This window comes from Somniosus microcephalus, chromosome 1 (assembly GCF_052327205.1).
Source record: "Somniosus microcephalus isolate GS21.2 chromosome 1, FLI_Smic_1.0, whole genome shotgun sequence".
Lineage (NCBI taxonomy): Eukaryota > Metazoa > Chordata > Chondrichthyes > Squaliformes > Somniosidae > Somniosus > Somniosus microcephalus.
In genome coordinates this window covers 368,643,592-368,665,782 of record NC_140987.1, presented here as the reverse complement: position 1 = coordinate 368,665,782, position 22,191 = coordinate 368,643,592, and positions in this window count along the sequence as shown.

Sequence of the window (22,191 nt, the reverse complement as noted above, 5' to 3'; positions counted from 1 at the left end):
AGTGGTGGACCTCCCTCAGGTAACACATACAAGTCCATTCCCTGACTTTCTTTACCATTGTAGACCACCTTTATCTTTATCTTTCCGATGGGGTATACTCTTTGCCCCGTGTATGTTTTCAATACAATCTCCGTATCCCTCAGGGGAATGTGTGAGAATAACCTTTTGTACTCTTGCTTATTCATAACCATCAATGCCGATCCAGTGTCCAATTCCATCTTCACTTGGACTCCTGCTATCCGAAGCATGACCCAGATAGTTTGGTGGTCTGCTGTGTTACCCACATTATGTATTTTTAGACAACCCAGTTCCTTACTGCTGGAGTCTGAATCCGTCTTTTGTTCATCCGAACTGTTCTCTGTCACCTTGTGTACTTTCTTGTACTTCTCCTGCGGTGACTTTTTGTTGCTGGTCTTCTTTCCTGACCGGCATACTTTTGCTATGTGACCAAGTCTGCCACATTTCCTGCATTCTTTATCTTTGAACCAGCACTGGTTCTGATCATGCGTTGTCCTTCCGCAACGATAACACTTTGCTGCACCCAATGCCATTTCATTGGTGCTGAATTCCGATGGCCTTTGCTGCATTTCCGCAGTGCCTCGTGCTGCTGCCTCGTGCGATGCTGCAATGCTGAAAGCTTTGTCCAGCGTAAGGTCCTTTTCCTCTAGCAGTCGCTTCTGGATTCCTTCCTTTAGTAGCCCACACACGAACTTATATCTCAGAGCGTCTGCTAGTCCTGTACCGAACTGACAGTACTTTGATAACTTGCGCAATTCGATTAAGAATTCAGCGTTGCTTTCCTCTTTAAGCTGAATTCTTTTGTAAAATTTAAATCGTTCCGCTATCAGCAGCGGCGTGGGGTTTAAATGCTCTTGCAGGATAGTAACAATCTCAGCGAAACTCTTTCGTACCGGTTTATCTGGTGTTACAAGGTGCCTTAATAACCCGTACGTCTTCGCACCCATCGAGTTTAATATGGTTAGTGCTTTCTTATCCGCCGGTACCTCATTCGCTGTACAGTAAACTTCAACGCATTCCACATAAGTGGCCTAATCTTCTACATCGCTATCAAAAGCAGTGATGTTACCCGTTTTTGGCATCTTGTTGAGTTTCCTTTATTTTATTTATTTTTCCAAAATGGCGGCTTCCCGCGCTTGGCGGCTTTTCCCGCGCTTATCTTCTTCCCCCGCCGACTAAAATGGCGATTACCGCGCTGTTGCCGTTCTCACCTCCCAGTGGTCCTTATTTCCCCCGACTCTGCTGCTCTTGTTCCCTGCCGCTCCCGCGGTCCTCGTGGACATCAACGCTTTTCTGGCTGCTGCGTGTCTCTGCCCGATTGCAGTCCGGCCCTTTTCACCGGCTGCGGTCATGTTCCCCGCTCTTTTCTTCGGTTTCCCTCCCCTTCTCCCACTGACAACTCGGCCGACTTTCTCTCCGTGTCGCTAGATTGGGCTTACCCGCCGCTGTCGTAGAAGGGATGATCACTGCCTGTTGCTGATGGTGGACTTCGTGGCCAGCAAATCCAAACCGGGTTCTCGATGCCTCCCATGCGATGCGGTGCTCAGCAGGATGCTGAGGGCGGATGCCCCTTTTCGACGCCCATTCTGAGGACGAAGCTTCCTTGGATGCAAAACTGCCGCTAGGTACGATCAGACTCGTCGCCACTGTTGAGTCTGTGTTTTATAAATGTAGTTATGCTGAATAACTGGACACAGACAACAGAATACTTAAACAGGCCTTTAGTAATTGAGGGTCAGGGCTGAACTGAAATACAAACTGCTCCACAGGGTTTATATACCGGTGTGGTCACCACCGGTACTACAATATACAGGAGCCATCAGAAAGTAGTTCATCACCTTAAGGTAGTCTCTTAAGGTGGTACAGGTTACATACACTACAGGCGACGCGTCACAGGCCAGCTGAATCTGAAACGACGGCTCAAAGTGCGTCAACACTCTGGGGTCAGTCAAAGCTGCTTTAGCTTTCTTGAATGCAGCTTCACACTCCTTCGTCCACGCTCAGGCCTTGCCCTGACACAGAAACTCATATAATGGCTTCAACAGTGATGCCAGCTGTGGAATAAACTTTCCGTAATAGTTCAGGAGACCTAAGAATGGCCGCAGCTGGCCGACATTTGTAGGTGCAGGAGCGTCGGTAATGGCTTTCACTTTCGACGGTGCTGTGTGTAGACCATCCGCGTCGATGACATGGCCCAGGTACTCCACTAATGGCTTGAAAAATTTGCATTTGTCCTTGCGAACGCGTAAGTCATATTCTTCAAGCCTTCCCAGTGTCTTCGTCAGGTTCTGCAGATGCTCGTTGTCGTCCTTTCCTGTGACAAGGATATCGTCGAGATAACATTGTACCCCTGGAATGCTGCTTAAGATCTGGTCCATAGCCCGCTGAAACAATGCTGGTGCTGACGTTATACCAAAGGGTAGGCGGCAGTACCTGCAGAGGCCCTTGTGGGTGGTGATGGTGAGGTACTTCTGTGAGTCCTCTTCTACATGCATCTGCAAGTAGGCTTGGCATAGATCAACCTTGCTAAACTTCTGACCACCTGCTAGACCCGCGAAAAGATCTTCAATGATGGGGAGGGGGTACTGTTCAGCTGAGAGCACAGGCTTCACTGTTACTTTGAAATGTCCACATAAGCGAACCGCGCCGTCACTCTTCATTACTGGTACCATGGGCGTGGCCCACTTACTGTGCGAAACTGACACCAGGACCCCTATCTTGACTAGACGCTCCAGGTCAGCCTCCACCTTTGGTCTGAGGGTGTAGGGAACGTTCCTGGCCTTCAGGAATCGTGGCTGGCTGTCAGGCTTCACCTTGAGTTTGACCGTAATCCCCTTCATACTCCCCAATTCTCGGTCAAAGACAGCCGCATGCTTTGTCAACACTGCCGCTAGCCCCGCCTCTTCGACTGACACCGCATTCACTTTTTTCCAATCCAGATGAATTTTCTCCAACCATGGCCTGCCCATCAGGGATGGATAGTCACCCTTGACCACGTAAACTGGCAACATCACGGTTTGTCCATTAAGCTCCACCTTGACCTCCGTCTTACCCAGCATTGGGACTGTTTCCCAGTGTAGGTCTTTAAGATGAGCTTGGCCGGTGTCAGTGATAGGTGGTTCAGTTTTTCTTTGAATAGCTTCTCTGAAATCAAGGAGACAGTGGCCCCCATATCCAGCTCCATTTTGACCGGTATTCCCTCTAGTAGTGGCGTGACTCCATAGCCTGATGAGCCTCCATTCACCGTTAACACATGGAGATTCAGCTCCCCATCAGAGTCTGTGTCACTATCTTCCTGTTCTTGTTTCACCATGTGTAGGTTTTTCTTTTTAGAACGCCAGTTGGATGTGTTTCCTTGTTTGTTTTTGTGTGTCTCTGTGTAGGATTGTTTGCTTTGCCCTTTACACACACGTTCAATGTGTCCTTTCTTTTCACATTTCCGACAGGTCAGGTCTTTACACCAGCAGTCAGATGGCTGATGACCTGACCTTCCATATCTGTAACACTCTCTGGCGCCCCTTGCATGCTTATCCGGTGTAGCTGCTACCCTGTGCACTCTTGTTGTAGCCCCCAACAGCTGTGCATGTTTAGCTGCTAACTCCATAGACACAGCGAGCTCCACTGCTGATTTAAGCGTCAGTTTGTCAGTCATGAGCAAGCGCTTCTGTGTTGCTTCACATCTTAATCCACACACAAACCTATCACGGACAGTGTCATTTAGAGTTTCACCAAACTCACAATGCTCAGTTAGCTTCTTTAGCACTGCAACATATTCGGCTAGGGACTCACCCTCTCCTTGGTTTCGTTTGTGAAACCTGAACCTCTCGGCAATCAGCAGTGGCTTGGGTGCGAAATGTGTTTCCAAAACTTCCACAATCTGATCACATGTCTTAGCGCCGGGCTTATCCGGGTGCATCGAACTCCGTAACAAGCCAAATGTTTTTGCTCCGATCACACTGAGGAACATCGCCACTTTCACGTCATCTTTAATGCCATATGCAGTCACGAAAAATCCGAAACGCTCTGTATAAGCACTCCATTGCTCCGCCGTTTCATCAAATGGTCCAAACGCTCCGGTTAGCATAGCCATTTTGTTTTCTTTTTTTTTTCTTTACTGTCCTTTTCCTCCACTTTTTAAAAATTTTTTTACAGTCCTTTTCCTCCACTTCGTTTCACTGTATCATTACTCTCCCCCTTCTTATTTGTGTAACACACGAACCGCCACCTTTACGAGGCGATTGCATTAGCACTAAACTGCGGGCGCGCCATTAAGAAAAGACAGGACTTCTTACTTTAAATATCGCCGATTCCAGTGCAAAGTGATGCGCAAGTCCGTCGTCCTCGTCGCCAGTTTTGTTGTGTCCCAAGGGGTTTTATACCCTTACCTATATAACAATTAAGAAGGACTCCGGGGTGGAGAGTTTAGTTAACGGCCATTTTATTTACAATGTGCTTCTTCACTCAATGCACTACATCTCCCATAGTGCATTGCAAATCACCACTACGGTATCCCATGTGGGACAATTCTAATACACATTCAAAATACACAACAGGGCCACATGTGTGAAGTCTACGACGCCCTGCAGCCTTGGAAAGTCTGCAACATTAGCAAATCCAACACTTGCTTGATCCTTGGAGAAGTTGCTGTAACTGTGCGCGTTGGCAAAGGGGGCATTGGTTATCTGCATGATGCAAGTGTGTGCAGTTGCCTGGAAGATGCTGCTGATGTCTGCTGTTGATCCCTGGAATGATCCTGAAGCAAAAATGTTGAGTGCGGTGGTGACTTTGACGGCCACTGGTAAGGGGTGACAACCCGTTCCTCTGGGCTCCAGGTCTTGCTGTAGCATTGCACAGATGTCACCCACTACCTCTCGCGAAAGTCTGAACCTCCTTTGGCACTGCTGTTCAGTCATGTTGAGGTAGCTCATCCTCTGTCTGTAAACCCTGTTTTGGGGGTATCTCCTGTGGCGACGTCCATCCCTGCGCTGGCGCCTTCTGGCCAGTGCAGCTTCAGGTGGGTGAGAGCAGCTTGGCGCTCCTGTTGTTGCTCCTGCTGTTGTTCAGGTTTCTGCTGCTGCCGTGACTGGTCTTCGTCTGAATCTAAGGTCCAGGAGGAAAAGAAATAAATGGTTCGCATGCTGCAGGTACATATCTCAGTTGAGGAAGCTCTCAGTCAAGGTGGGGAGAGAAGTTTTCCAGGAGGTCACAGTGGAGATAGATCTCAGCTTCAAAACTTCCAAAAATCAGTCGACCTGCAAAAAGTTCTCCAAGACCTGAGAAAAGAAAGCTCTGCCACCTGCAACTAATCATTGTGAAAAACTCAATTTTTATGGTGGAGCTGCAGCTGTTAGTAAGCCATCCACATGTGATCCCGACAGGATTAACTGGCGTGTTCCAGGGGAAACGTGCAGCATGCGGGAGATGTGGTAAACTCTGAAAGGCCTCTCAAAATGGCATTATAGAGGAACTTAAGTGGTTGTTAAGTGCCTTAAGGGCCTATCCCACCTCTTGGAGGCGGGACCGAAATGGGGTCTGCAAGCCCGCATTTGGGAAAGTTGCTCAGAGGTGGGCTGGAGATGGGATCGGAGCCAGATGCCATTTTTAGCATCTTTCCCACCTGACCTGCCATCAAACCCACCTCCTCAGGCCTGGCAAATTCCAGTCACTTTTTTCTTTCGCATCATGTTACCTAATGGTTCTGCTACCAATGTGTACAACAATGGGGACAGGGAATAACCCTGTCTTACAGACCTTATATTTGGAAAATACTTGAATAAAAACCCATTACATTTAACACAGCTAAATATGTTTGAATAAAAAATCCTTATCCACTCAATGAAATTTTCCCCGAATGCTTCCAAAACCTTCAACAAAACTCATGAGAGACCCGATCAAAGGCTTTCTCTTGAGCTATCTTTAATACATATAAGCCTCCCTCCCACTCTCTTCCCTGAGCTCTATCGGATTTCGGATTGAGACCACAGAGTCTGCGATGTCCCGGCCTATGACTCCATAGGACTGAGAGGGCAAAACTATCTGCGGCAGCACCTCCTTCATATGATAGCAAAATACTGCGGATGCTGGAAATCCGAAATAACAACAGAAAACGCTGGAAAATCTCAGCAGGCCAGGCAACATCCGTGGAGAGAGAAATAGAGTCAACGTTTCAGATCGAAACCCTTCTACAGAACTGAGAGATAAGGCAGGAAATGAAACAAGAGGCAGTTTGGGGGCTGGGAAATGGGGGAGGGGATGAAAGAAGAGACATTAAGAGATATTCAAGGTGAGACGAGATAGTAATAGGACAGGTAAAGAAACAGACAATGGCTCTAAATGAAGTGTGAAATGCGCTGACAGAGTGAGAGACAGCTGCCATGTGGGAGAGAGAGAGAAAAAGGAAAAGTCACAAACCAAAAGTGTGGATAAAAAAATATAAAAATATAATAGGGGCTGAAGTAATGATCTGAAATTGTTGAGCTCAATATTGAGTCCGGAAGGCTGTAAAGTACCTAATCGGAAGATGAGGTGCTGTTCCTCGAGTTTACGGTGAGCTTCCATGGAACAATGCAAGAGGCTGCAGACGGTGAGGTCTGAGTGGGAATGGAACGGTGAATTGAAATGACAGGCGACCGGAAGCTCAGGATTGTTAGGTCCGTGTATCTTAATGTTGTGTCCTTCAATAATCAGACAACAGACTGCAGGGAACGATTCAACAGGTGTTTACTGAATGAGGGTTACTCTCGAACTAACTGTACAGATCACTACTCAGGGTTTATATACAGGTGTGGTCACTGCCGGTACTACAGTATACAGGAGCTGTAAAAAGTAGTTCTCCCCTTAAAGGTACATACATTACAATTCCTCCCCTTTTAGATTAACAGTACCATAACACTCATTTAACAATTAAATATCAAACTAATTACAATTAACACATTTAACATGCAACATTAGCTGAAAATAGTCTATTTATAAATTCAGTCTTTGGGGAGGCTTCCTGATCCTTCCTGGGTAGCGCCTTTCCCGAGTGTCTTGCTCTTGGTGCGGAGGCGATTCTGGCCCCCTGTCGTCGGTTGGTTCATCAGCTTCCGATGCTACTGTTTCTGGGGTAGATGCTACCTGTACGTTGAGTTCATCACCAGGTATGTATGGGCGAGGCATGGGGTTGACTTGTTCCTGTGACTCTAGGATCTGGTCAGCATGGCGTCTCACGGTGCTCTCCCCAACATCCACTGTGTACATTAGTGGGCCCTGCCGTGTGCATATTGTTCCTGGCTGCCATTTTTCTGTTCGGTAGTCGCGGGCCAAGACTGGTTGCCCTACATTGATGCTCCTTGTTGGCTTCTCATGGATGTGCTGGAATTGCTTACTCTCAACATCTCTTCGTACGTTTGGTCTGAGCAAATCCAGGCGAGAGCTTAACCTTCGGTTAAAGGACATCATGGCTGGGGCCTGGTTGGTGACTGCATGTGTCGCATTCCGGTAGGCGAACAGGAAATTGTCCACCTTGTGCTGCAGCGGAATGTTGTCATTGTACATAGCCTTTATTGCCTTCTTAAAGGTTTGTACGAACCTCTCAGCCAATCCATTTGTGGCTGGATGATATGGGGCGGATGTGTAATGCCTTACCCCATTCCTTTTCATAAATCTTTGCAACTCTTCGGACACAAACTGTGGTCCGTTATCAGAGCAACGCTGCTCTGGCAAGCCGTTCCTGGCAAAAATGGTCCGTAGGACTGCAATAGTTTTCTCCGTGGTGTTGGACGACATTTTGATCACCTCAGGCCATTTCGAGTGCGCATCCACGGCTATTAAAAACATTGAGTCCATGAATGGACCAGCAAAATCGATATGCACCCGTTGCCATGGAGGTGAGGGCCACTCCCTTGGGTGTAGAGGGGCATGTGGTGGTGCATTTTTGACCTTCTGGCATCCTGAGCAGCTCTTTGTCAGGTCCTCGATTTGCTGATCGATCCCCGGCCACCACACTTAAGCCCTAGCAAGGCTTTTCATTTTCACCCCTCCCAGATGACCTTCGTGTAGCTCATTGAGCACTCTCTCCCTTAACTTGTGTGGAATTACCACTCGGGATCCACACTTCAAGGTCCCCTGGCATACTGACAGCTGTTCTCTTCTGGATGAGAATGCTGGCAACAGTGAGTCGCCATGTGCTGGCCATCCCTTCACCGTCAAATCATATACCCGAGACAGTGTCGGGTCATTTCGGGTCTCCTTCTCTATACCAGCGTTAGTTACTGGCAAGCATTCACTTATAGTCGAATGAAATATTTCGACAGGATCCACTGCTGGTGCTTCCTCCGCAGTAGGCAGTGGCAGGCGTGATAGCCCAGCAGCGTTTCCATGCTGTTTCGTGCCCTTATACTCGATTTCATATTGGTGCGCCCCTAGAAAAAGGGACCATCTTTGTAACCGTTGCGCAGTCATCACTGGAACACCCTTCTTTGGATTAAAAATGGAGACAAGTGGTTGGTGGTCAGTCATCAAGGTGAACTTCTGCACGTGCAGATAGTGATTGAACTTTTTCACTCCCCACACTACGCTGAGGGCCTCCCTGTCAATCTGGGCGTAGTTACGCTCGGCTGAGGTTAGTGATCATGATGCAAAGGCTATTGGCCTCTCTGAGCCATCCGAGAATTCGTGCGACAGCACCGCTCCAATGCCGTAGGGTGACGTATCACATGCTAACCGAATTGGTAATGCTGGGTTGTAATGGGCCAATACCTCTTTCGATGTGATTAGTGTTTTGCTCTTCTGGAAAGCTCGTCTACATTCGTCACTCCACTTCCATGGCACCCCAGGTTGCAGTAGGGTGTTCAATGGGTGTAGTGTTATAGACAAATTTGGCAAGAACTTATGGTAGTAGTTTACCAGCCCGAGGAACGACCTCAGTTGTGACACATTTTCCGGTGCTGGAGCCTTGACTACAGCCTCAATCTTCTCTGGGGACTTATGTAACCCCTCTTTATCGATAACGTGGCCACAATACGAGATCTGTTTTCCAAAAAACTCACATTTGGGGCGGTTAGCTCGGAGCCCATATTCCTGCAATCTAGTGAGCACCTGCTCCAGGTTGGCAAGGTGATCACTGTCATTTTCACCCGTGACCAGGATGTCGTCCAAATAACACTGGGTCCCTGGGATCCCTTGCAGGACTTGTTCCATTGCCCTCTGCCAAATAGCCGGAGCTGATGCTACCCCGAATACCAGCCGGTTGTATTGGTAGAGACCTTTATGGTGCTTCTTCTACCTTCATTTGCAGATACGCCTGGGCCAGATCAATCTTAGTGAAGCGTTTCCCTCCAGATAGCGAGGTGAAAATATCTTTAATCCGCGGAAGTGGATATTGTACGGTGTGACGGATCGGGTTCACTGTTACCTTAAAGTCCCCACAGATGCGAACCTTCCTTGGTTCCCCAGGCGTGCTGCTCAATGACTTTTTCATCACAGGGACGATGGGTGTAGCCCACTCGCTCTAGTCTACTTTGGACAGTAAACCTGAACGTTCCAGACTCTCCAGCTCTGCTTCGATGGCTGGGCAGATCGCATAAGGTACCGGTCTGGCCTTAAAAAATTTTGGGCTTGCGTTTTCTTCAATTTTAATCATCGCTGTCATGCCTTTTAGTGTTCCGAGTCCTTGCTGGAACACTTCTTTCGCATCAGTTAGGATCTTTGACAGTCGCCCAGGTGTGACGTCGTCATCCTTTTTGTCAGCCACAGTCAGTGCCTGTGTGGAATGCCAATCTAGCTGTATCTTCCGGATCCATTCACGTCCTAGTAGTGGTGGTCCTCCATCTGGCAAAACATATAGGTCCATTTTTGGTGTTTCCTTGCGGTTATATATAACGTTCACCCTTATTTTTCCTTTGGGATTGACTTTTTGCCCCATGTACATCTTCAAGACAATCTTTGTATCTCTCAAGGGTATATGTGAGAATAGCCGCTTGTAGTCCCTTCGGTTTATGACTGTTAGGGCTGATCCTGTGTCCAATTCCATTTTCACTTGGACTCCTGTTATCTTGAGCGTGACCCAGATAGTTTGGTGATCCTCTGTTTTGATCACATTATGTAGTTTTAGACAACCCAGCTCCTTGCTTCTGGAGTCTGTATCACTCTTCTGTTCGTCTGAACTACCCTCCGTCACCTTATGTACCTTCTTGTACTTCTCCTGTGGAGATTTCTTGCTGCTGGTTTTCTTTCCCGTCCTGCAGACTCTTGCTATGTGTCCTACTTTTCCACACTGTCTGCACACTTTGTCCTTGAACCAGCAATCATTATGGTCGTGTGTTGTTCTGCCGCCGCGATAGCACTTCACTGTTCCTTATGACATTTCATTGGTGCCATATTCTTGCGGTCTCCATTGTATCTCTGCAGCACCCCGTGCTGCTGCTTTGTGTGATACAGCAATGCTGAAAGCCTTGTCCAGCGTAAGATCCTTTTCTGATAGAAGCCGTTTCTGGATTCCTTCACTTTGAAGCCCACACACAAACTTGTCCCTTAAAGTATCTGCTAGTCCCATTGCAAACTGGCAGTGTTTCGATAGCTTGCGCAGTTCCGTTAAATACTCAGCATTACTTTCATCTTTATGCTGGTTCCTTTTGTGAAAAGTAAATCTTTCTGCTATCAGCAGCGGTGTGGGGTTTAAGTGGTCCTGTAGGATTGACACTATGTTTTCAAAATCCTTTTGTACTGGCTTCTCTGGGTTTACTAGGTTTCATAGTAAGCCGTACGTTTTTGCACCCATTGAATTCAACAATACCAGCGCTTTCTTGTCATCTGGAACTTCATTCGCCTTGCAGTATATTTCTATGCATTCGACATATGTCATCCAATCTTCGACTTCATTGTCGAACGCTGTGATACTGCCACTCTTCGGCATTTTTGGGTGTGGTTAGACTGGCTTAAAATGGCGTCTCCCGTGCTTTCCTTTCTTCCCCGCTGCGGCTTAAAATGGCGTCTCCCACGCTTTCCTTTCTTCCCCGCTGCAGCTTAAAATGGCATCTCCCGCGCTGCTGCCAACACCGCTCTCGGCAGTCCTCGTGGCAAATGGCGACACCCTGTGGGTTTCGTGCGCTGCTCCTGCGCTGCTGCCAACACCGCTCTCTGCGGTCCTCGTGGCAATGGCAGCGCCTCGCGTTTTCCTGCGTGCCTCTCTCCCCCATTGACGCTGCTCGGCCCTTGAACACCGGCTGCACTCTGCTCTCTCTCGTCTCTCTCCCCCGTTGATGCCGCTCGGTCTTGAACACCGGCTGTGCCCTGTGCACTCTGCCCTCTCTCTGTCCCCCGTCGACGCTGCTTGGCCTTTTTCTGTGCCGCTCGGTCGGGCTCTAGCCCATCACTGTCCTGGAAGGGTCTGCGCAGTACCTGTTGCCAGCCCGTTTCGCTGGACCACCGTGACTGGAAAGCCAAGCCTGGCTCTCGACAGCCTCCCCTGAGATGCTCAAATCTCCACTGGATGACTGGGCGGTTGCCCGTGGTCGACGCCCGTGCTTCTGGACTCGACCTTCTTCCACTGTTCTCCAGGAGCGAATCCCTGGGAGGTGATGCAGAGTTGCAGGTAGGTTCGAATCTGCCTCGTTGCCAATGTTAGGTCCGTGTATGTTAATGCTGTGTCCTTCAATAATCAGACAACAGACTGCAGGGAACGATTCAACAGGTGTTTACTGAATGAGGGTTACTCTAGAACTAACTGTACAGATCACTACTCAGGGTTTATATACAGGTGTGGTCATTGCCGGTACTACAGTAGACAGGAGCTGTAAAAAATAGTTCTCCCCTTAAAGGTACATACATTACAGGGATCACCCTTACGGACTGAACGGAGGTGTTCCACAAAGCGGTCACCCAATCTGCATTTGGTCTCCACAATGTAGAGGAGACCACATCGTGAGCAGCAAATACAGTATACTAGATTGCAAGAAGTACAAGTAAATTGCTGTTTCACCTGGAAGGGGTGCTTGGGGCCCTGGACAGTGGGAAGGGGGGGAGCTATATGGGCAGGTGTTGCATCTCCTGCGCTTGCACGGGAAGGTGCCGGGCGAAGGGGAAGGGGTGCTGCGGGTGATAGAGGAGTAGACTAGGGTGTCTCGGAGGGAGAGTTCCCTATGGAATGCTGAAAGGGGAGGGGAGGGGAGGGGAAATGCGTTTGGTGGTGGGATCACATTGGAGGTGGCGGAAATGGCGGAGGATGATCCGTTGAATGTGGAGGCTGGTGGGGTGAAAGGTGAGGACAAGGGGAACCCTATCGTGGTTCCGGGAGAAAGGGGCAGGGGTGAGAGCAGAAGTGCGGGAAATAGAATGGACACAGTCGAGGGCCGTGTCAACCACGGTAGAGGGGTATCCTCGGTTGAGGAAAAAGGAAGTCATGCCGGAAGCACTGGTGTGGAAGGTGGCATCGTCAGAGCAGATGCGGCGGAGACGGAGAAACTGGGAGAATGGAATAGAGTCCTTACAGGAGGCGGGGTGGGAGGAAGTGTAGTCCAGGTAGCTGTGGAAGTCAGTGGGCTTGTAGTGAATGCTGGTCAATAACCTATCCCCAGAGATGGAGACAGTGAAGTCGAGGAAGGGAAGGGAAGAGTCGGAGTTGGACCATGTGAAGGAGAGGGAAGGGTGGAAATTGGAGGCAAAGTGAATGAACTTGTCTAGTTCAGGGCGAGAGCAGGAAACGGCACCGATACATTCATCAATGTACCAGAAAAAGAGGTTTCGGGGGGGGGACCCAAGTAGGACTGGAACAAAGAGTGTTCCACATATCCCACGAAAAGGCAGGCACAGCTAGGACCCATGCGGGTACCCATAGCAACACCTTTAATTTGGAGGAAATGAGTGGAGTCAAAGGAGATGTTGTTCAATGTGAGAACAAGTTCAGCCAGGCAGAGGAGGGTGGTGGTGGATGGGGACTGGTTGGGCCTCTGTTCAAGGAAGAAGCGAAGTGCCCTCAGGCCATCATGGTCGGGGATGGAGGTGTAGAGGGATTGTACGTCCATGGTGAAAAGGAGGCGGTTGGGGCAAGGAAACTGGAAACTATTAAAGTGGCAGAGGGCGTCAGAAGAGTTGCGGATGTAGGTGAGAACAGACTGGACAAGGGGAGCAAAGATAGAGTCGCGATAGGAAGAGATAAGTTCCGTGGGGCAAGAACAGGCTGAAACGATGGGTCTACCAGGGCAGTCCTGTTTGTGGATCTTGGGAAGGAGGTAGAAGCGGGCTGTGCAGGGTTGGGGGTCTATGAGGTTGGTGGCCGTGAGGGGAAGATCTCCAGAGGAGATGAGGTCAGTGACAGTCTTGGAAACGGTGATTTGATGTTCGGTAGTGGGGTCATGGTCCAGGTGGAGGTAGGAGGAGGTGTCGGAGAGTTGGCGTTCAGCTTCCGCTAGGCAGAGGTCGGTTTGCCAAACAACAACAGCACCACCCTTGTCAGCAGGTTTAATGACAATGTCAGGGTTGGATCTGAGAGAATGGATTGCTGCAAGTTCAGAGGGAGGTAGGTTGGAGTGAGTGAGGGGAGCAGAGAAATGGAGAAGGCCGATGTCACGGCGGCAGTTAGCGATGAAAAGATCTAGAGAAGGTAAGAGACCAGAGGGAGGGGTCCAGGTAGAAAGAGAATTCTGAAAGCGAGAGAAATGGTCAGCCGTGCGAGGGGAAGACTCCTGGCCAAAGAAGTGGGCACGGAGACGAAGGCGGCGGAAAAGGAGCTCAGTATCGTGCTGAGCTCAAAATTCATTGAGCTGGGGGCATAAGGGGATATAGCTCAGGCCTTTGCTGAGGACTGATCGTTCGGTGTCAGAGAGGGGAAGGTCAGAGGGGATAGTGAAAACGTGGCAGGGGGTGAGATTGGGAGAAGGGGAAGAAGGTTCCGGAGGGGCGTTGGTTTTCAAGAGTTGATGAAGCTTGCGATCCTTGACATCGGAAAGGAAGAAAAAAAGGTTTCCTCCTTCATACGATTTGCCATAACCCTCGCCAAGATCTTATAATCCACATTTAATAATGTGATGTGCCTTCAATGCTTCAGATCCCTTCCATCCCCTTTATTTTTATAAGCTAAGCTTCTGACACCTCTCCTCATAGATGATGGGCCAGGCTTCCCTCAATTTTAATTGCCTTAAAAGCTTCTAAGAGCAATGGACTTAAAATCTCAAAAAATTCTTCATAAAATTCTGCACTTAGTCCATCGGACCCTGGGCTTTCCCCCCCCCCTTCATTCCACTTATTGTTACTTTTATTTCCGTTAATCCTACTTTGTCACACATGCTTCTCTCATCCTCCTTTAATCACTCTTCAATAAAAGCAATAACCTTCTCCATCGCCAAATTTGGAAATGTCTTCTTTTATATATAACTCTTGATAAAAGCTGCTAGCAGCCTTTAAAATCTCACCACTTTCATTAATGATCTTCTCCCCAACCTTCAACTCTCCAATGAATGATAATCTCTGTTGCAGCTTCTCATGCTCTATAAAATATCTAGTGCATCTTTCACCCTCCAATGCATCTTTAGCCTTTGCAAGGAGAATGGCCCCCTTGCATTTTTCAACTTTCAATAATTCCCACTCTTCCTTTAACACCCAGAACCTAGTCTCAGCTCCCTTATCCCCTCCTTCAACTGCTTTACAGACATCCATAAACCTTTTATTTGTATTCTCTTCTCAACGCCAATTAGCTGCTGCTCTCTTTCCCTTAACATAGCAAAAAAATTTTACCTCATATTTGAAATTGTCCCACCAAACTCTTCTTTCTTTCAAGAACAAAGGTTCCTTCTGAGCATTCTTTATTATATTTAAAATCCCTTCTTTATAAGCAATTTCCTTCAGGTATTGATTGTTTAAAATCCACACCCATGAACCGATCTTAACTCTGCTGTTCCTAATTCTAAGAACCAAAGCCGAGTGGTCATTAAAAAATACTTTTTTATAATAAATCTCCATCACCTCAGAACTTAACCCTTCCCGCATTAACACAAAATCTATTCGGCTCTGTTTTAAAACATCATCCACCCAACCTGTTCTGGAGAACTCCCTTTTTATGGGGTTCCCTCCAAAAGTCTCTCAGATTTATATTTGCCCTCATTTTACAATCGCCCCTCTGGAGTTATCATCCTTAAAGGTAATCTGGGCTGAAATGTCCATCCGAGATAAAAATACATTAAAATCCCCCACTATACAAGGATTTTCCACCTCTGCGAAAAAACTTGCGATGCTTGCAATGGTCGTTCGGTGCATAGATATTAAAGAGATCGCAATTAAATTCCTCCATTTTTACTCTTAGCTGTAAAAATCTCCCCTCAGTGTCCTTGTCCACCAAGGCAAATTTTATGGACGGACTCACCAACACGGCCACCCCTCTACAGTTATTGTTTGTACAACTTGCAAACACCTCTCCATTTCAAACCTTCCGAACTCTTTCTAGGATATACTCATCCCAAAAGGTTTTCTGCAGACACAACAATTCAGTGCCTTTAAAACACTGCAACAACTGCTTCAATTTCTTCTCACCCCTCAGTCCGTTCACATTAATAGAGACCAATGTAATCATGGCTCCGAATAAGGGAAGTATGCCTGATAACCTCCCCATCATTTAATCTCTGGTCCTTCCTTCCTCTCATGCTCCTTCCAACTTTTTGGACAGCTGTTGCTTTTTCCTGCAGCCTCCAGCTCTTTTTCACATCCTGTTTGAGCCTTCCCTGCTGTTTCAGCCTCTTCCTTGCATTAAGTTTGGGCCAAGGAGCTGCCCCTTCTCCCTCTTGCTGCCCCTCACTAAACTTTCCCTTTCCACATGATGCCACCTCACCACCCACTTCCATGTCTCTGTCCCCGTCTAATTCCTTACTCTTGAGCTCTTCTGTAACTTTCTGTTCCTGCTCCCCATCAGATCTATAATCCTGCTCCCCGTCAGATACATAGGGCTGGATTTTCAGTGAGGAGTCGGGTAGGAGGCGGGACTACAACTTTCGGGGTTATAGTCCTGCCTCCATCGAGTTCTAGCCAACCCATGCGGTTTTGACTTGATTGACCTTGTTGAGCCCACCCAGTGGGCCCAGCAGGCCAATTAAGGGCCACCCGGCAACAGGTGATATCATAGATTGATATTTCATCTGTCAAGACCTTTTGACAGATGAAATTTCAGCATTTCACAGCTGCTTGAAGCTGTCAAACATTGACAATCTGTACTCCAGGTTAATTCCTTCCTCTCAGGCTGATTTAGAGATCTCCCCGGAACAGAAAGCTGAATGCTGCAATTTTTGACAGCTTGCAGCCATTCTGCTTTCTGTGCCGGTAAGATGAGGGACTCCCGAGACCTGAAGGAAGGAAGGCTGTAAAAGTAAGTAAAGATATGTAAAACTTATTTAAACACTTTACACACACCAAACACACTTACCTTTGCACTCATGCACCCATCACTCACCTGAACACCGGACATCTCGACCTCTCTAAGCCCTTCATCCCGACGGTCCGCCTCCTCTAACTTGGCGTGGTTTGGAGCCATTGGGAATCCCACATTTCAACATTAAAAATAGGGATTAGGCTAAAAATTGCCTGTTAACTACCCCAGCTCATCACAATATATATTAATTGTTGAGTCTGTGTTTTCTAAATGTAGTTATGCTGAATAACTGGACACAGACAACAGAATACTTAAACAGGTCTTTAGTAATTGAGGGTCAGGGCTGAACTGAAATACAAACTGCTCCACAGGGTTGAAATACCGGTGTGGTCACCACCGGTACTACAATATACAGGAGCCATTAGAAAGTAGTTCATCACCTTAAGGTAGTCTCTTAAGGTGGTACAGGTTACATACACTACAATTCCTCCCCTTTTAGCTTAACAGTGTACACCCCAATTTAAACATAACATGGATAACATATATACAACTTTCATACAAAACTGTTCAAAGATTCAGTCTCTGAGGAGGCCTCCTGATCTGGGCCGGATAACGCCTTTCAGGGGTCTCTGGTTCTCGTTGCTGGGGTGACTCATCCATTTGATCTCTTATGGATTGAACATCATCATGTACGTTCGAGTCTGAGGTAGATGCTACAGGCTCAATAACTTCTTCAACTGGTGTCTCTGCCGTAGACATGGGGTCGACCCTTGTTCTCGATTCCACAAGTTGGTCAGCATGACGTCGTATTACGTTCTCACCAACATCTACCGTGTACATCAAGGGTCCTTGTCGGGCACGAATTGTTCCAGATTGCCATTTATCATTCCTATAGTCCCTGGCCAACACTGGTTGTCCTATTTCGAAACTCCGAGTGCCCTTGTTATTTACGTGCTGGAATTGTTTGTTTTCGACTTCCCTATGCACATTGGGTTTTAACAAATTCAATCGGGACCGCAACCTCCTGTTATAGAACATTATGGCAGGGCTTTGATTTGTCACTGCATGCGTGGCATTTCGATATGCCATCAGGAAATTGTCCACCTTGTGTTGTAGTGGAATATGGTCTTCGCTCATGGCCTTTATCGCCTTTTTGAACGTTTGTACAAATCTCTCGGCCAACCCATTTGTAGCCGGATGATATGGGGCAGATGTATAGTGTTTCACCCCATTCTTCTTCATGAATTTCTGGAATTCTTCTGACACGAACTGTGGTCCGTTGTCTGAACATATTTGTTCCGGCAGCCCATTCCTTGCAAATATGGTTCTTAGAAATGCGATCGTCTTTTCAGAGGTAGTGGTCGACATCTTAATCACTTCTGGCCATTTAAAATGTGCGTCTACCGCTATCAAAAACATGGAATCCATGAATGGACCTGCAAAGTCGATATGCACACGTTGCCATGGGGTTGAAGGCCATTCCCACGGATGCAGCGGTGCAATTGGAGGTGCATTTTGAACTTTTTGGCACCCTGAGCAGCTTTTAGTCAGATCCTCTATTTGTTTGTCGATACCTGGCCACCACACATAAGCCCTAGCAAGGCCTTTCATCTTGACTCCCCCCAGATGACCTTCATGCAGTTCCTTCAGCACTCTCTCCCTTAATTTAGGAGGAATAATCACCCTTGTTCCATACATCAATGTTCCTTGACAGACGGACAGCTGCTCTCGTCTGGCTGAGAATGCCGGTAACAGTGGTTCGCCATGTGTTGGCCATCCCTTCACTGTCAAATCGTAGATCCGAGACAGTGTCTGGTCGTTTCTGGTCTCTCTCTCAATACTCGCATTGGTGACTGGTAAGCATTCGATGATGGTCGAGTGAAATATCTCGACAGGGTCAACTGCCGGTGCCTCTTCCGCTGTAGGTAGTGGCAGGCGCGACAGCCCATCAGCATTACCATGTTGCTTTGTACCTTTGAATTCGATATCATATTGATGTGCCCCTAGGAAAAGGGACCATCTCTGAAGCCTCTGCGCCGTCATATCCGGAACACCCTTCTTAGGGTTGAAGATGGAAACCAACGGCTGGTGATCGGTCAGCAGCGTAAACGTTTGGCCTTGCAGGTAATGGTTAAATTTCTTAACTCCCCACACGAGGCTGAGAGCCTTCCTATCTATCTGAGCATAGTTGCACTCAGCGGAGGTCAATGATCTGGATGCGAACGCGACTGGCCTTTCTAGCCATTTGGCAACTTATGTGAGAGTACTGCCCCGATATCATATGGAGAAGCATCACAAGCTAAACCAGCCAACACTTCCTTAGAGGTGATCAGTGCCTTGCTTTTTTGAAAAGCCCGCTTACAGTCCTCGCTCCACTTCCATGGTACTCCCATTTGCAAAAGAGTGTTCAGCGGGTGTAACACCGTGGATAAATTTGGAAGAAACTTGTGGTAATAGTTAATCAACCCAAGGAACGACCTCAACTGGGATACATTTTCCGGAGCGGGAGTTTTCACAACAGCTTCGATCTTGTCAGGTGACTTATGAAGCCCCTCCTGGTCAATGACGTGACCGCAGTACGAGATTCGCTTCTGAAAGAACTCACATTTCTGGCGATTAACTCTGAGTCCATATTCTTTCAATCTGGTGAGCACCTGCTCCAAATTTACGAGATGTTCCTTATCATCATCTCCTGTAATCAGAATGTCGTCCAGGTAGCATTGTGTGCCTGGAATTCCCTGTAATACCTGCCCTTTGCCAAATCGCTGGAGCCGATGCCACTCCAAAAACCAGTCTATTATACCGATATAAGCCCTTATGTGTGTTGATCGTGAGATACTGGCGTGACGCTTCATCAACTTCCATCTGTACGTACGCCTGCGCCAGGTCTATCTTGGTGAAGTGTTTCCCGCCAGACAGCGAAGCGAAGATATCCTCAATCCCCGGAAGCGGACATTGCACCGTGTGAAGGACCGGATTAACAGTGATCTTGAAATCGCCACAGATGCGAACCTTCCCAGGTTCCCCCGGCTTGTTGCTCAATGAACGCTTCATGACGGGAACAATGGGCGTGGCCCATTCACTCCAGTCCACCTTTGACAGTACTCCTGAACGTTCTAGCCCTTCCAGCTCTGCTTCCACAGCAGGTCGTATCGCATAAGGTACCGGTCTGGCTTTGAAAAATTTTGGGTTTGCATGTTCTTCAACCTTGATGTTTGCCATAATTCCTTTCAGTGTTCCCAGTCCCTGTTGGAACAACTCCTTAGCATCGTCCAATATTTTGGACAGTCGTTTAGGTTTGACATCGTCCTCTTTACAGGAATCTACAGTTAGTGCTTGTAAGGAATGCCAGTCCATATTTATTCTCCGGATCCATTCCCGTCCCAGTAGTGGTGGACCTCCCTCAGGTAACACATACAAGTCCATTCCCTGACTTTCTTTACCATTGTAGACCACCTTTACCTTTATCTTTCCGATGGGGTATACTCTTTGCCCCGTGTATGTTTTCAATACAATCTCCGTATCCCTCAGGGGAATGTGTGAGAATAACCTTTTGTACTCTTGCTTATTCATGACCGTCAATGCCGATCCAGTGTCCAATTCCATCTTCACTTGGACTCCTGCTATCCGAAGCATGACCCAGATAGTTTGGTGGTCTGCTGTGTTACCCACATTATGTATTTTTAGACAACCCAGTTCCTTACTGCTGGAGTCTGAATCCGCCTTTTGTTCATCTGAACTGTTCTCTGTCACCTTGTGTACTTTCTTGTACTTCTCCTGCGGTGACTTTTTGTTGCTGGTCTTCTTTCCTGACCGGCATACTTTTGCTATGTGACCAAGTCTGCCACATTTCCTGCATTCTTTATCTTTGAACCAGCACTGGTTCTGATCATGCGTTGTCCTTCCGCACCGATAACACTTTGCTGCACCCAATGCCATTTCATTGGTGCTGAATTCCGATGGCCTTTGCTGCATTTCCGCAGTGCCTCGTGCTGCTGCCTCGTGCGATGCTGCAATGCTGAAAGCTTTGTCCAGCGTAAGAGTCTTTTCCTCTAGCAGTCGCTTCTGGGTTCCTTCCTTTAGTAGCCCACACATGAACTTATCTCTCAGAGCGTCTGCTAGTCCTGTACCGAACTGACAGTACTTTGATAACTTGCGCAGTTCGATTAAGAATTCAGCGTTGCTTTCCTCTTTAAGCTGAATTCTTTTGTAAAATTTAAATTGTTCCGCTATCAGCAGCGGCATGGGGTTCAAATGCTCTTGCAGGATAGTAACAATCTCAGCGAAACTCTTTCCTACCGGTTTATCTGGTGTTACAAGGTGCCTTAATAACCTGTACATCTTCGCACCCATCGAGTTTAATATGGTTAGTGCTTTCTTATCCGCCGGTACCTCATTCGCTGTACAGTAAACTTCAACGCGTTCCACATAAGTGGCCCAATCTTCTACATCGCTATCAAAAGCAGTGATGTTACCCGTTTTTGGCATCTTGTTGAGTTTCCTTTATTTTATTTATTTTTCCAAAATGGCGGCTTCCCGCGCTTGGCGGCTTTTCCCGCGCTTATCTTCTTCCCCCGCTGACTAAAATGGCGATTACCACGCTGTTGCCGTTCTCGCCTCCCAGCAGTCCTTATTTCCCCTGACGCTGCTGCTCTTGTTCCCCGCCGCTCCCGCGGTCCTCGTGGACATCAACGCTTTTCTGGCTGCTGCGCGTCTCTGTCCGATTGCAGTCCGGCCCTTTTCACCGGCTGCGGTCGTGTTCTCCGCCCTTTTCTTCGGTTTCCCTCCCCTTCTCCCACTGACAACTCGGCCGACTTTCTCTCCGTGTCGCTAGATTGGGCTTACCCGCCGCTGTCGTAGAAGGGATGATCACTGCCTGTTGCTGATGGTGGACTTCGTGGCCAGCAAATCCAAACCGGGTTCTCGATGCCTCCCATGCGATGCGGTGCTCAGCAGGATGCTGAGGGCGGATGCCCCTTTTCGACGCCCATTCTGAGGACGAAGCTTCCTTGGATGCAAAACTGCCGCTAGGTACGATCAGACTCGTCGCCACTGTTGAGTCTGTGTTTTCTAAATGTAGTTATGCTGAATAACTGGACACAGACAATAGAATACTTAAACAGCTCTTTAGTAATTGAGGGTCAGGGCTGAACTGAAACACAAACTGCTCCACAGGGTTTATATACCAATGTGGTCACCACCGGTACTACAATATACAGGAGCCATCAGAAAGTAGTTCGTCACCTTAAGGTAGTCTCTTAAGGTGGTACAGGTTACATACACTACATTAATGATCTGGATGAGGGAATTGGATGGAATATCTCCAAATTTGCAGACGACACAAAGCTGGGTCGGAGGGTATGCTGTGAGGAGGATGGCGTGAAACTCCAGTATAATTTGGAAAGGTTGGGTGATTGGGCAGAAATATGGCAAATGCACTATAATGTGGATAAATGTGAGGTTATCCACTTTGGTGGCAAAAACAGGAAGGCAGAATATTATTTGAATGGCAATAGATTGGGAGAAGGGGAAGTGCAAAGCGACCTGGGTGTTCTTGTGCACCAGTCGCTGAAGGTAAGCATGCAGGCGCAGCAGGCAGTTAAGAGGGCAAATGTTATGTTGGCCTTCGTAGCAAGAGGGTTCAAGTACAGGAACAAGGATGTCTTGCTGCAGTTGTACAGGGCCTTGGTGAGACCGCACCTTGAGTATTGTGTGCAGTTTTGGTCGCCTTATCTGAGGAAGGACGTTCTTGCCATGGAAGGAGTGGAGCAAAGATTCACCAGGCTGATACCTGGGATGGCAGGGATGACGTATGAGGAGAGATTGTGTCGGTTGGGCTTATC